The 16,352-nt window shown below is 41.2% G+C and overlaps 2 pseudogenes; both read left to right on the top strand.

The window, feature by feature from the left end:
* Positions 1 to 14,388: 14,388 nt before the first annotated feature.
* Positions 14,389 to 14,507, top strand: LOC120590321 (uncharacterized; annotated as a pseudogene).
* Positions 14,508 to 16,233: 1,726 nt separating this feature from the next.
* Positions 16,234 to 16,352, top strand: LOC120590994 (uncharacterized; annotated as a pseudogene).

Genomic DNA, 16,352 nt, shown 5'->3' with positions numbered 1-16,352 from the left:
CCCGCCCCTCCCTCCGAGCCCCGCCCTGCCCGGCGTGGATGCCGCTTTACGCCCCACCCAAGCCCCGCCCCTCCTCGCCGCAGTCGGCACCACTCTCCCGGCCCCGCCCTCCCCGTTAAGCACCGCCCTGTCGCGCGCTCGGCCGAGTCCCACCCCCGCAGCCCCGCCCTGAGCCACGCCCCGCGCTCTGTCTAGCCTGCAGAACACAGCTGCTGGCAGGCGTGGCGAGAGGTGGGAGGGTGCTGGGGACGGTGGGCTGGGGCAAAACTCCTCTTTCTTGGCGGGAATCGGGTCCGGAGTTAGACTGCCGCCCGGATGGGAGTGCACAGCGGAAGCCATGACTCCGGCGTAGCACCGATGTGCTGTGGGCGCCTGCGGGTCAGCTCCAGCTGGGGGAGCCAACGGCCCTTTCGCGGGGTCTGGTGGCCCGCGCACACACGTGGCCCGAGGAGCGGCCAGGTCCTAAAGGAATTTTCTTCAACTCCAACAGGTCGCTCTCAGCGGAAGGCCACTGGATACCCAGTGTCATTCTCAGCGTGCTCAGTCGGCAGCGGGCGCTCGTCTGGCAGTAGAGAGCACAAAGCTGTGTTCCCTAATGTTTGGATGCAAACAAGAAACTTTCACCCCAGATAAAAACCAAGCACTGGATTGTATACTGTCTGAACTCAGAACTTCGAGGTGTAGCCTGAACTGTGGGACTAGCCCCACTCTGGAGTGAGAAATGACCTTTTCGATCTTGGATCCTTTAACGCCGCTGAACACTGACACCACCTAAACATAAATAAATACAAGGCTTTTCCCAAGAGAGAGACTCTGTGGCTTCCAGGAGTTAATTTCATAAGCTGCTGTGCGTACTACCCTTTTATAAAAGATGCTGACCCATATAAAATTATTCTGGAGCGCCACCTCTCAGAGCCAGGGAAAACAATGGGAGTTTGTACAAGAACCTTGATGGGACATTTTTTATACAACTAACCTAATGATGGGATTAAAAGTTTTTAGTTTTTTTCTGTGAGCACTTTATTTTGAATAAAGTTTCACAACACTCATTGTAGAGAAACTCTAGGTGTAACTCTATGGTATAAGAGACATAAAAATTACAAAGAACAAAGAGAAATTAGGAAGCCAGAGCGGCCTAGGGCTTTAGTCTCTACCCTAGCCTTGCCCAGTTTCCTCATACTACAGCTTAGAAAACTAGACCTAGAATTGCCCTTGCTCCTACTACCAGCAGCTAAGGGCATGCTCTGCTCCATCATTTTTCTTCATATTTTTCATGATTTTCAAGATAGGGAACTGGACTTCTAAAAATACTTAAGACTGCTCTGAATGCTACATTTTAAAATTAAATGCATTCTGTCATTGATTGATTTTCGTGACAGTTTTTCATTAGAGATTGCCTAGCAAAATTAAGAAGGAATAAAATTTCTCTTTGGCCTCTTCTTGGCTTGCTTTCTGAACACCCTTCCCCACCTACTTCCTATCAGGACCCATCTGGGAGTTCAGTTATATCTTTAAACTCTTATAGATCTCAGCCTATCTAAACAGAGAGAAAGACTTTATAACTTCATTGCCTAACTTCCAAATATCTTGTCAGAATCATGTGGTTTTTACTAGTATGAAGTTTGGACCCAACCAGATTTTCCTAAGTTAAAATACTGGCTTCAGTTCTTCCTCGCTGTGTGGGTTTGAGCAAATTACAAATAACCTCTTTGCTTCAGTTTCAACTGTAAAAAAAAAAAAAGGCAGGCTGTGTTATATGGGTTAATATATATGTGCTTGGCACTTGTGTGTTTATTAATATTACTAAAAATTTGCTCACCGGTATAGCCTCCAGTGATCAGTATATGGCTTGGCATATACTAAGTACTTAATAAATATGTTAATTATTGAATGCAGCTTTTTCTAATAAATCATCCAAGTTTCTCAAGCTTTAATGATGATTCTCTGTGGCAACATAAAATAGTTCTTCACTACCAGACCCTGTATGCCAGTCTGTACATTGCTGCTTTATTTCTTTATTTTTTCTTTTTTTGCATGTTACCTCTTTAACGTGGGAAATCACATTAACTTTGGCAAGCCCCTAGAGTACCAGGCTCCGTCTGACTCGAAAGATTTTCCTGTCTGTCTGTTCACACCCTTCACTCCAAGGATGTAGCCTTGGTGGGCACTCTAGTCACCAAGAAGAGGTATGCAAGGTTTCTGAACAGGAGCCAGAGGCAAGGGGGTGGCAGTGAGAGGGTGAGAGGACACTCAAAACTGAGTTTGTCTCCTGCATCTTGCCCTTTATGTCCTTACTAATCTGGCAGTCCCCTCCCCTCATGTCCTTCTGGAACAAAGCAAAGTCTAAATAAAATGTCAAACGAAGTTTTTCTTTACCTACTTCTCTAGCTTCCTAGTTACTTTCAAATCTAATGTTATTCTCAAGGGCCAAGATGTGATGATTTGGACGTTTGATGAATGTCTTTGTTTGTTTCCATCTCATCTAAATCCCTAAAACTGGGCCCAGGATAATATCTAACCATTCCTAACCTCATGTGTGGAAAGTTGGTATTATGGGCTGAATTGTCTCTCCGCAACATTAAGATTTTGAATCCTCACCCCCAGGACCTCAGAATGTGACCGTATTTAGAGACAGGGCCTTTAAAGAGGTAATCAAGTTAAAATGAGGTCACATGGGTGGGCCCTAATCCTGTATGACTGGTATCCTGATAAGAAAATAGAATTGGACACAGACACAGAGGGAGAAGGTCATCTGCAAGACAAGGAGAGAGGCCTCGGGAGAAATCAGACCTGAGGACACCTTGATCTTGGATTTCCAGCCTCCAGAACTGTGAGAAAATACATTTCTGTTGTTGAGCCACCCAGTCTGTAGTACTGTGTCATGGCAGCTCTAACAAACTGATACAGTTGGGAGCTAAAGAGGTTTGCCTTGTGCATCGCTATGCTTGGGGTTATCAGGACCTCTTCTCAGCCAAGAGGCTTTGTAAAGGGTGGTAGGCAGCATAGCTCTCCAGAAAAGAACAGTAGAGGGGATCCTTCTGCCCACAAACTCAGCATCACTTATGCAGTAGTGTTAGCACACTTCTCACTAAATAAAGTCAGGTGATTATCAACAAATGCTCTGTATTTAAATATCACCCAATACTCTATACACAACCCTGCAACAAAGAACAATTTTAGAAGTCCTTGTAAAAAGCTCTGCTCCAGCAGAATTGTCTGTAAAAAACTTGCTCTGCAGGCTTATTTCTCCTTAGCATTTATTTCCACTGTAAAACTGGAGATGCTTTTTCCTACTCTGGAGGAAAAGGTTAATGTGATGGTCATTACCCACTCTGCACCCCTCCACCCCTGCTGAGTGTGTGACCTGTACCAGATACTTCCTGAGAGTTCACATGGTATGCTGGCTTTCAGAACACTGCAAGGCTTTTCTGGGATTCCTATGTTTTCTTTGCTATGCCTTCCACTCACTCCTATAATAATTCTGTGCCTGCGGATCCCACAGTCATATAGATCCTAAAAACAATGAAATTGGTGCCACCTTCATTCTGATAAACTCTAACCTACAAGGACTCAGTCCTGTAAAATAATTTTTTGTTGTTTATAATAAATAGGTCTCATCAAGAAGGGGCCCAGGCTTCCTAAATATTTATCATTTAAAATAAATATTTCTAATATTTCCAATTCCATGCATCTGATGATGTTTATGAAATATCTCACAGAACAGATATTTCATAATCTCTAGACTCAGTTGTACAACATGTAACTCTCTTTATTTCCCCATAACTGAATTCTCTTTCTAGCTTCTGCTCCTGCCTGATAGCAGAAAACTGAATCTACTTACTTCCAGGACAACTCAGACATGTCAATGATTTTTCAGACATTTCAAGTTTAAAATTCAATCAACTCACTTTGAGCTATCCTTCTTTCTTTAGGGGGGTCTTTGCAAAGGGGGCTTGGCCTTGGGAGAGGACATTGCTGCTTTGACCTTGCTCTTTCCTGCACTGGCAGATGCTTCCTTTGGCCAGCCCTGCCCTCCTGTACTGAGTAGCCCTGGCCATCCTGGTCGAGGTACTGAGTCGCATGCTAATTTCTTCCTCAACTCCTAGGTCGCTTTGGCCCACAGACAGGCCCTTTCAGCCGCAACGTGGCTCTGGGAGGCTCCCCACTGGAGGTCCCAGCCTGGTACTGTCATCTTGGACATTTTCTACTTGGCTTGAGCTCAGGTCCCCAAGCTGGTGTCGTGTGGAAGGAAACCAGGACGGTACATGCTTCCCAGGTCCCACAGGGAAAGGGCTCCCTTCCTAAAATTTTCCAGGAAAGATCTTTTCCTGCTGCTCTCAGTTCCGCCCTTCTGAGAGAGGGGGCGGGGTGCCTGACCTTAGGCTTTAACTCTTCCTTCCCTGCGCTCCTTCTCCGCCCATCTTCACCCCACTCTCGCCGCGCACCCCATCTACTGGGGGCAGGAGGTACACGCGCTCTGTCTCATCATATCTTTTTCAAAATGTGTAATTTCTTTGTCAGCACTAACCAAAGGGGCAATGCTTTGTTTTGAGTTCTTCCTGTGATAGATGGCCCCGCCTCCTTAGGGTAATCCACCCTCATATCTCACTACTTGAACAGGGAAAGTTTTGGGAGTTGAATGGAAGTGGAAACATAGTAATAAATTCAGAAGAAACTAGATAGTTTTCAAGAAAATGTTTCTCTGCCTTTTTGTTGAAAGCTTACATTCAGTTTGCAAAGTTTTCTTTTGTTTTGTTTTGTTTGTTTTTTTTTTATCTAAAAAGGCATTATTACATTACCCTGGAGAAAGTTTGTATGTTGATACATGCAAAAATGCTGCAAAGTTATTAATAATATTTGAAAGGAGTACACAATAAGACTGCTACATTTGATTCAATTTTCAAAACACATGACATTTTGAAGTGGGTAAAACAATTAACACTGAGCCAAGAAAATTTATCTCAAAGCTTTATGTCTTCATTATACAATCATTGGTTTTTGAAAGTGTTGATACATATACTCTTTTTTTCCTTATGAAAGTATGTTTTAATAAATTGATATATTTCCATGTTGTTAACATAGAAAGCCCAATACTATATCAAAGTAGCAAACGTGAAGATTCCTGGTATTTTTTATATAAGCACTATGAATGACATTATAGTTGCATTCAACTTTATAAGAAATTATCTTCAAGTTCATGAAGATTCTTTAACAGTGACGACACTTTCAAACAGTGAAGACATATGTGTATTGATTGAGTAGGCAATAAAAGTCTAATAATGGAGCTATGCTCGGAAACCACACTGAAAGAGAATATAGCATGTACCAAATTACAGAATATTTTATAGAAATGGAGCCATAAGAAGATACACAGGTTAGAACCTTGAAGTCATGCACGCTCTTTTTCAGGTGGTTTTGGTAACCGCAGAAAGAGGGAAATGCATAAATGTGCTCACTCCTGCTAGGCCTCTTTCTTCACCTGACAGTCTGCATTTTTCAAATATTTTCTTCTCCATCCATACTTTCACATACCCATACTCCCTCTTTAGTAATAGCCTGCATCTAGCTCCAATGCTTAGAGTTCAAGAAACAAACAACAGGGAGCCTTCCTAAACCAGCTATGTTGTAAGAAGCACTTTAAAAAGTTCACATGCCTTTTGAAGACAGATTAAATTTATTAGAATGAAATTCCTGGCAATTATCAAATTCAGCCATACTTTCCTAAAGGCAACATTTTATATTAAACTTTAAACAATCTGATTTGAACTTAAAAATAGAAAATACTTTTTTTAGTACAGGATGTGTGTGTGCGTCTGTGTGTGTGTGTGTGTACACATACAGGAAGAGAAAGAAAAAGAAAGCAAGTAAGTGAATGAATACAGCATATACTTTTTAGGAATATATAGCTGACAGAAGAAAGCTAGCAAATATAGAATCTCACTAAAAATTTCCATTTCTAAAGCAGCCATCACTAATAAGCTAGCATATTTTTCACCTTGAAGGACGAATATGGGATTTAAATGAGATGTGTGTGTATTCTAATTGTCTGTGTCATAAAAAGGAGATATTATGATCAGCACTAACTTTTGAATCTCTTTTGGCAAGAGAGGAACCCAATTTAAAGGAGAAAACAAAACAAACATAAATTTCATATTTTAGTATGGATTTATCTTCCTGTATATCATTCATTCATTCATTCATTCATTCATTTTTCCATTGCATATTGGCCCTTGGTGGTTAAGAAAACAAGGAGAAAGAGATGTAAAGTTAGATATCATCACTTATTTCAGTTGGTAGCACTGCGCAATGAAGCAGGTACCATTGTGGATTGAGTTGGAAATGTGGCTGGACAGGAGAAAACATGTAAGGTATAAGAGAATCAGGATGGCAAACTGGTGGGTGGATGCAGCAAAAGATTGCTATTAGAATGTCCTTGGAAACTGATTTGCAGAGTCAGATGAAAACCAGGGGAGAGATACAGAATTCAATTAGCTACTATCATCATATCAGTGAGAGCTGTGGTCCCAGTGATAGGAAGAATATGAAAATGATCCAGAATTCCATTAAATTCCAAGGCCTGGAGCAGAAATCTCACCTTTGTTGAAATGGGTTGAGCTTTGTTCCTTTGGTGGATGAGCATCTTTTAGCCATAGCAGAATGCAGAATTAAGTAAAGAAATGCTAAAGAGAACCAAACTCATATTGCCAATATCTCCACGTTAAGAAATTATCTGTGAATATATATGAAATATATAAATGTAATCTAATATGATTAAAGGCACTTAATTAAGGAAATGTGAAAATAATCATAATAAAAATCACTTTTAATAGTGATTGTTAAAATTTGCTAAAAAGAATATGAACTAAAAACTAAATAATTAAATATTAATTTTTAGGATTAAAGTCAGCTCTGAATAATCTTTCCTCTGCACAAGAAACATCCTGAGGACACTAAACAATTCGTTGACTCATACAACACACACTTCCAAGCATATTTCTCTTGGGGATGATGGTGGTAGTGGGGAGAGTGTATCACTGAGACAGAAAACAAAGTATACAGAGAGTTCTCCTTTATTCCTATATAGGACACCTCTATCAAAATTGTTAATAAAGTTATATTCTACAAAGTCTATCTTACTTCATGTTTATATCATGAGCACTTTTCTCACGTCATCTGCATTCCAGAACTTAATTTGCCTTTTATTTGGCTATTTGCAATATTTTCAAATGTATTTTCTAACATTTCTAACAAATGACATACTTCAGCCCTCAAATTGCTCAAGTTCTAGGTTTCTTATTTTATATCAGTATACAGTCCTAGAAGACTGTTTTACTTAAAATGAGAGTAATTTCCCCAGGATTCCAAATAGTTTTATGATTAAAGGTGAAAACTTCTGGAAATAGTACAAAAAGAGAAAGGGAGTATTGCCCATGACTTATTCTTTCAGAATAAATGTCCTGTGACTGCTGGGTGAAGGAGAGAGCATAGGGACTCTTTTTAGAGATTTGCTTTATCAAGCAAACAACATTGTCCTCTCTTGAAGCAGTTCAGTACATTGAAGGAGAATGGACATGAATATGACAAATCATCCTGAAATTTCAGTATATTTGAATGGGTGTGGGTTACTTTTCTTTAGTACATTTATTCTTCTTAGGTAATGCAATCAGCAATGGAAATGGTGTGTGTATATATAAAAGGACCATGAAAGGAGTAGACTAGGGAAGTTTGCACCTGGACACTTCATGGTCAGTACTATCCAAAGCTTAGATCGACCCTGAAAGCAAACTTGCTAGAAGGCTATCCAGTTCCATGAGCCAGTTTCCCTGTTAGACACCACTCTCCGCCTGCCCACCGACCCCACTCAACCTCTTCACAGTAAGCTCTTCTTTCTCTTCTGGCTCTAAATGAATCCTAGCTGTCCCCTAGCAATAAAGCAGGCCTTCTGGATACTCTTTCACATCCCGTGTGTGTGTATGTGTGTGTGGGGAGCAGGGGGGCGGCGGGAGTGGGGGGAGGAGGGAGGCAGTGCAATAAGATGGAAGGATCCGGATGGGAAGAAAGAGGACATGTTAACATTTCCTCATCTTCCTACCTCATGCCTCACTCTTCGGTCTTCAGGCCAGGACCCTACCTCCTGAGAGGCCACTGCCATGCAGCAACTTTTCTGTCCTTGTGGTGTTAACTTCAAGGTCATCATTCACATTCCTTAAAAAGTTTGTCTTCCGGCTTACAATTTTTTCATTCCACCTCAACATTTCCAATTTTTCTAGATTTTTTTCCAACTTTTAAAATAATGGCAGACTGTACATGCTTGACTCAGAGGTCCTTGGCCTCTTGCCTCTGGTGTGCTTTACTGCCCATCCCTTCTCCAGCTCCTCAGTCCTCCTGTGCACACCATCATCGCCCGGCCCTTGGTCATCTCTGCAACTGATTTCCAATTGTCCGGTTCCTGTCTGAACTGTCCATATTTCTTTCTCTCTTGTACCTATTTCTACTAACTTAACTCTCTCTGAAACCTTCAGTAGTAGAGTACTGGAAAGGACTTGGCTTTTAGAGTCAGACCAACCTGGGTTCAAATTCCAGATATGTTACTGGCTAGGACCTTAGGCAAGTAACTTGACCTCTTTCAGTCTTCAACTGCTTATCTACAAAGTGGATATAATACCGACTTCATAGGGCAGTTCCAAGAAGTAAATGAAATAATGTATAAAAGGTCTAGCCCACAGTAGATGCTCATTAAATGTTGTCTACTTCTTTCCATTTCCTCGACTTCAGGGCTGCTCAGCCATGCTCTTTCTCTCTCCGTCACTGGCATTTCCAAACCTCTGCTCACTGTTCAAACTCCGTATTGACTCCTATTTCGCTAGGAGGTAATTTGTCCCACTTTACCCTGGTAACATACATCTTTCCCCTATGCCCAATTTTTTCCAGTGTCAAAGGAAGAGGTGTGTCTCTTCTATTCTATTTCCTCCCTTTTGTGCTCTGGCACTGTCCCTTACATTCTCCTTCTGGACCTCACTTCACCAATTACCTCCTTTCTCTAGTATTTTTATTCCCTGCACCCATCACCACTGACTCTACATGCCCGACCCATAAACATGCTGACATCTCCCTCTTCTTAAATGTCCCTTGTTGATCTTGCACCCTTAGTAGTCAAGACCTTTCCATTTTTGTCTGAATCTCTTTGGAAGACTCCTCCATCTCCTTAGTACCACCCAGCCATTCCTCAGCCTGCTGCCATGTGGCTTCCTTCCATCACCCTGCAGAGTGGCTCTTGCAAATGTCTCCAGTGCCCTTCTAAATGCTGCACATGCTTTTTAATCTTTTTTTCTACTTGCTCTCAATAGCATTTCACTCTGAGGGCTGCTTCTCCCTGTAATTCTCTTATTTCATACCAGGACTCATCTCTGCTGGTTTACTTTTGCAGTTCTCTGACTCCATCTTTTCCAATATTCTTTGAAAACTCCTGATTCTTTGCTCAACCTCTTGGCTTCAACATTTACTGTGTGACTATTAAGTGCCAGAACTGTATAGATAAATGTGTCACAGAGAGGCTAAGACAATAATAATGAAAGTGTGTATGTAATTCAGAGCAAAGACAGGATCAGCTCTCAGGAAGGGGTGGAGTGTGGTCAAAAAAGGCTTCTTAGAGAAAGAAAGGTTATTTTGGGCAGAAGAAACATTCCCAGGGCAATGCCAAAAGGTAGGCAGAAGTGGGTTCGCAGAAGTAGAACTCTGAGCAACTCAGGCTGCAGAGGTGTTACGTTACTTTATTTCATTGTTCTTAACCAGGGTGATTGTGCCCCGCAAGGCACATGTGGCAATGTCTGTGGACATTTTCAGTTGTCACAAAGAAGGAAGTACTATAACAGCATCTAGTGGATGGAGGCCAAAGATACTGCTAAACATCCCCCAGTGCATTGGACGGCCTCCCCAAAACAAAGAATTCTCCAACCATTTCCAAATGTTAATAATACTGACGTTGAGAAATCATATTCTATTTTACCTCTATCTGAGGAGTCTGGCTCCAGGACAAAACTCTATGTGTGATTTTTCAGACTTGACCATAGGCAATTAAAAAGTTTTAACTGGCAGGCCTCATGAAGGGTGATGTCTGCTCTCCTTGTGCTAGACTTGGTGCACAGCCAGTACACTGTGGTTTTCTGCAGTTGAGGCCTCAGTAACCAATGCCACTCCACTTCCCTAGCCCCATCCATGTTCCTAGGTGATCTACAGGCCTAGACTAGATGCCTCCATTCCCAGGCCTCCTTTTGTGGGGGAGGTATCTCAGATGAGGCCTTTCTCAGGGCCTCTGCCAATATCACCTTGTTTGGGGAGCCTTTAAGACAATTTTCTCCACATTGACTCAATATTTAGTACTTTTCCACTTGGACCCTCCCCTTCTCTCTCCCCAGGCCCCCAGATCCTGGCAGCTCAGCTCTCTCCAACTGTGCTCTAGACTTAGTCACATTGTGCAATTATTTGGTTTTCTTTGTCTTTGAATCTAATAGGCATTCAATGGTTTTACATTTGAGTGAACAAAAGCTTGTGTCAGTTGTCCAGATGACAAACCCAAGAGGGGTAATTCACAGTAGGTGATAAAATAAGGCTTTCGAAAATTTTGTGGACAGCTTGGCAAAGAAAAATGTAACAGGGGTCAATCAATGTAAACTCTTTCATTTAGGCCCCAAAGCATAACTTATAAGTGTGGAGTGGGTGCTTAGAGTTGACTAGCAGTTGTAGAGATTGGCATACCAAGGTGTTATGATTCCCTGATATTTAGAGCCATGTAGGTTATAATCCAAATTGTATCCTGTCTGGGCAGGTCACCTGGAGTATCTTGTTCAGTTTTTGGCATGCTCTAAAAAGTGATTTACTTAAGCATGTGATTAAAGGCATTACAATGTGTAACCATGCACACATGACACAAAAACTTCATGAGGGGACGCCTTTCATCTCAGTCTGTTGTCTCTCTATCTTCCTTTCCAGGGCCAATTACTGTTTACACACCATTCGTTAGGAGGGCCATGGACAAACTGGAATATGTCCAAGGAAACAATTGGATGATAAAGGATGCTTACCCTAAAGAAGAAAAGACTTTCTCAGCATGATGGAGAATGAGGTGATGTAAAGAATTTGCAGGAGGCCAGGGCAGAACAGAGGTGGATTTGCTATGGCTCTAATGAAACAGAAGCTTCCAGGCCCCTCACCTGCATGGGTCTCGTCAGAGCCTTCAACCTAATTTCATGTTTATAATTTTTTTTTTTTCTGAGAGACTCCCAAATTGAATAAGATTAGCTCCACTAATTCCTGATCCACCGCTGAGCTAGAATTAGTCTACATAACTCCTTGGGACAAAAACTAGGACTGATAGTAGAAAGTTACAGTGAGGTGAACATTGCTCAAGATCTGGAAATTCTCCCAGTCAGAGTCATTGAACACCTTGAGTAGAGGTAAATAATTGCCTGCATGAGTGTTGTAAGAGGACTTGATGATCTCTTTCAACTCTAGGAATCAAAGTCTCTGAGATAAGCTATAGAGCACCAAGAAGTCATTTTTTGTCTAATAGTACCCTAAATCCAGACACGTATTAGTTTGCTAGCTTTATTTAAATCACTAAATTATAATGAAGTAATAAAAATACATATTCAAAGGCACTTAAAATTTCAGAATGGGCTTTTTTAAACACATTCAAACCAGTATGAAGTTACTGAATTTAGTTTTCAGTGGACATGTAATCTATTACTCCTAATCTCCCACTTCTCTAGCCATGTTCTCAGATACTGGATTTCTTGCTCAAAAACAGCTGTAGGAATTGTTGTCACATTGTTTCTGTAAGCTCTCCAGTGCAGTGAGAAGTAGCAACCCCACCCTACCATCCTAGTAATGGCCATTGGCACCATGACAGTCAAGTGCAGCAGCCACTTGGTCCTTCAAGGTATATCAGTAGACACTTCATCTTAATGAACCACTGATGATAATTTGACTAATAATAATGCTGCCATATGCTATGGATTATTAGTGTTTCATTTCCTACTAGCAAGGAGCTCAGTGCTGCATTCAAGGCCAAAAACACATCCATATCAATTCCATAATCTGACCTTTGAGAGCCAGTGTCCTTGGACCACTCACAGCAGTATTACATCATACATGGTCCAGTCAGGACAAGAGAAACAACGTTAGGTATTTCAACAGAGAATCGACTTTAAGAAATTGGTTAAACAGGTAAAAAGGCAAAAACAGAAAACGGAGGCAGCAAAGGCAATAAGAGTAGGAAGCAGCTCCCAACCTTAGGGCTACAGAAACAAGGCGCTATGGAAACAAGGCAGAAGCTGGTGTTGCTAGAACTTGCCAACTGGGAGGGGGTTCGCGGGGCTGGGAGCCAGGCAACTTGGAAGGCTGCGTGCTGGCATAGCAGAGGCTCAGAAGAGGGGCCTGGAGGCAAGGCTGGTGCCTGGCAGTGCTGCCACCTCTGCAAGGCATAGGCAAGCTTGTTTGCGGGGTATGGAAAAGAACTGGAAGTTTGCCAGAGTGATGCTGACAAGAACAGCAGGCAAGCAGGTCCCCTCTCCTTCCTCCAGCCTCTCAGTCTCCTACCAGCGTTTCTGCTGGAGGATTCGAACAGGGAGCCAGCTGGCAAAAGGAAATATATTCGCAGAGTCTTAGAATCAAAAGGCAGAGCAGAGAAGTGTGGAGCTGAGTTGAGAGGCAATAGTTTAATAATCAGCACGGCCTCCCTTGCCTGCAGGAGAACACCTGGATCCCTAGGGTAGCTTCTGCAGGCCTCACCATCTGGCCTGCTGACCAGGCTTGCCTTCTTTCTGTCTGGGAAGTGTTGCTTCCCACTAGGAAGCCTTCTCCCAATTTCTCAAGTAGAATTGATGATGCCCTCCTCCCTTCTGCTTCACTGTACCTACACAGGTAACTAGGAAAGCACTGGGAGCATGTCTCATTTATTCATCAACATGTCTCTTTCTCCTACTAAAATTCCTAAGTCTCTTGACTGAAAAGATGCATTTTCATTATTGTATCTCCAAAGCCAGTACTGTGGTTGGCACATAGTAGGTACTTTAAAAACATTTGTCAAAACCCTCAGCCAATATTATATTTAATGGTGAAAAACTAAAATTTTTTCTCTAAGATCAGGAACAAGACAAGGCTGTCTACTATCACCACTGTTATTCAGTGTAAATTAGAGGTCCCAGTGAGTGCCATCAGGCAAGAGAAAAAGATAAAAGGCACCCAAATAGGAAATGAAGAAGTCAAACTATCACTATTTGTGGATGACATGATTCTGTATAGAAAAACCCTAAAGACTCCACAAGAACACTACTAGAAACAATAAGCAAATACAGTAAAGTTTCAGGATACAAAATCAATGTTCAAGAATCCATAGAGTTCTTATACTCTAATAATGAATGGTCAGAAAAAGAAATGGAAAAGACAATTCCTTTTGCAATTGTAACAAAAAGAATAAAATACTTAGGAATAAACCTAATGAAGCATGTGAAGGACCTATATAATGAAAACTGTAAGACCTTATTAAAAGAAATTGAAGAAGATCCAAAGAAGTGGAAAGATATTTCGTGTTCCTAGATTGGAAGAATCAACATAGTTAAAATGACCTTATCGCCTAAAGCATTGTACAGATTTAATGCAATCCCCATCAATATCCCATTGGCATCTTTTAAAGAAATAGAACAAAAAAATCATCAGATTTGTATGTAAGCACAAAAGATTCTGAATCACCAAAGTCATCCTGAGACAAAAGAACAAGGCTGTAGGCATACTCTGCCTGACTTCGAATTACACTACGAAATGACAATAATCAAAACGGCATGGTATAGGCAGAAAAACAGACACACAGACCAGTGGAACAAAATCGAGAGTCCAGAAGTAAACCCCACTTATATGGGCAAATAATTTTTGACAAAGGAGCCAAAAAAATACAGTGGAGAAAAGAAAGCCTCTTCAATAAATGGTGCTGGGAAAACTGGAAAGCCACCTGCAAAAGAATGAAACTAGACTGTTGTCTATTACCACATGCCGAAATTAACTCAAAATGGATTCAGGACCTGAATATAAGACCTGAAACAATAAATTTCATAGAAGAAAAACATAGGAACTAAACTCATGGACCTTGAACTTAAAGAGGATTTTATGAATTTGACCTTGAAGGCAAGGGAAATAAAAGGAAAAATAAATGAATGGGACTATATCAACCTAAAAAGCATCTGCACAGCAAAAGAAACCATCAATAAGGCAAAGAGACAACCATCCGAATATATCTGCAAGCATCATCTCCGGTAAGGGCTTAATATCCAAAATATACAAAGAACTCATACAATTCAATAACAACAAAAAACAATCCAATTAAAAAATGGGCAGAGCTATAGCCATGCCACCCTGAACATGCCTGATCTCGTCTGATCTCGGAAGCTAAGAAGTGTTGGGCCTGGTTAGTACTTGAATGGGAGACCACCTAGGAAGACCGGGTGCTGCAGGCATAAAAAAAAAAAAAAAGGCAGAGGACCTGAACAGACACTTCTCCCAAGAAGACATACAAATGGCCAACAAACACATGAAAGGGTGCTCAACATCACTAGCTATTAAGGAAATGCAAATCAAAACCACAATGAGATACCATTTCATACTTGTTAGAACGGCTATTATCAACAGGACAAGTAATAACAAGTGTTGGAGAGGATGTAGAGAAAAAGGTACCCTCACACACTGCTGGTGGGACTGCAAATTGGTACAGCCACTATGGAAAACAGTATGGAGGTTCCTCAAATAACTAAGAATTAATCTACCATATGATCCAGCAATCCCTCTACTGGGTATTTACCCCAAAGACTTGAAAACTCATATCCATAAAGATATTTGCACACCAGTGTTCATAGTAGCATTATTCATGGTGGCCAGGACAAGGAAGCAACCAAAGTGTTCAATAGACAATTAGATAAAGAAGCTTTGGTACATATATACAATGGAATATTACTCAGCCATAAGAGATGAAATACTGCCATTTGCAACAATGTGGATGAAAATTGAAATAATAATGCTAAGCTAAATAAGCCAGACATAAAAAGTTGAAAACCACATGATAGCACTTATATGTGGGATATAAACCTAAAAGCAACAAACGAACAGGACAAACAAACAGAGACTCAAGGACATGGACAACAGACAAGTGGTTGTCAGAGGGTGGGGGAGGAGAAGGGAGGGGGGAGGTAGATGGGGTAAAAAAAACAGTAGATGCCGAATATGTGGTGACAGAAAGAAAGCTAATTATGGGCAGTGAACACACAATGTAAAAAAAATATACACACGCACACATATGCCTTATTGCTAAATTATACAACTGAAACTTATAGGATTTCATTAACCATGTCACCATAATAAAAAATTAAAAATTAAAAAAAAGAAGAATGTACGTCCAGCTGTTTGTGCCACAGAAAAGGCCAAGGATCTTTTCTCCTAACAACACATGATTATTTTTTCTGACAAATACAATTTTTGGAATATTTATATAAAAGTAGTGTTTTCTAATGGTTCTTTCTTTCTCTCCCTTCCTTCCTTCCTTCCTTCCTTTTCTGCTTCCCGGCCTGTATTATTCCTTCCTTCCTTCACTCCCTCCTCCCTCCACTCCCTCCCTCCTTCCTTTCCTTCCTTCCTTCATCCTTCCTTCCTTCCTTCCTTCCTTCCTTCCCCTCTCTCTCTCTCTCTCTTTCTCCTCTATTCTCCTTCCTTCCTTTCTTTCTTTCTTTCTTTTTCCTAAAAGGGCATTAGGAGAGAGAGAGTTCCTTCTTCAGTATTTGGAAAAGCTCATTGAGTTTCGAAAATCCTGGGGATTCTCACCAATGTGTTTTCCTCTCTTAATTGGGCAAGGATGAAGTGCCATCATTCACTGATACCTCTCCGGTTTTCCCATTTTGGTTAGGGAAAGACTCAAGGAGAGTCCCCGAGGATGTGCCCTTTATTGTAGTTCCTAGACTTCTACATGCCATACCCCACCAATGTCTCAAAAATAAATAAATAAATAAATAAATAGGCAACCTACATAGACTTATCAACCATTTACATGGCCAAGTGAGAAGGAAAAACAAAAACAAAACCCTGCCATCTCTCATCGCAATTATTTTATTACAGAAATGACATTTTTACACCAAAATACAGAAAGGCAATTTTTAACATGAAATACACACATGTGAATGAAAATCCCACAGGGTTGTCTACGGCCATACCACCCTGAACAAGACCAATACTGCCTGATCTCGGAAGCTAAGCAGGGTTGGGCCTGGTTAGTAATTGGATGGGAGACCACCTAGGAAGACTGGGTGCTGTAGGTA

Source organism: Pteropus medius, unplaced genomic scaffold, assembly GCF_902729225.1.
Source record: "Pteropus medius unplaced genomic scaffold, Ma_sr-lr_union100, whole genome shotgun sequence".
NCBI lineage: Eukaryota > Metazoa > Chordata > Mammalia > Chiroptera > Pteropodidae > Pteropus > Pteropus medius.
The sequence above is the reverse complement of the archived record's forward strand: the minus strand, read 5'-3'. Positions and strand labels throughout refer to the sequence as shown.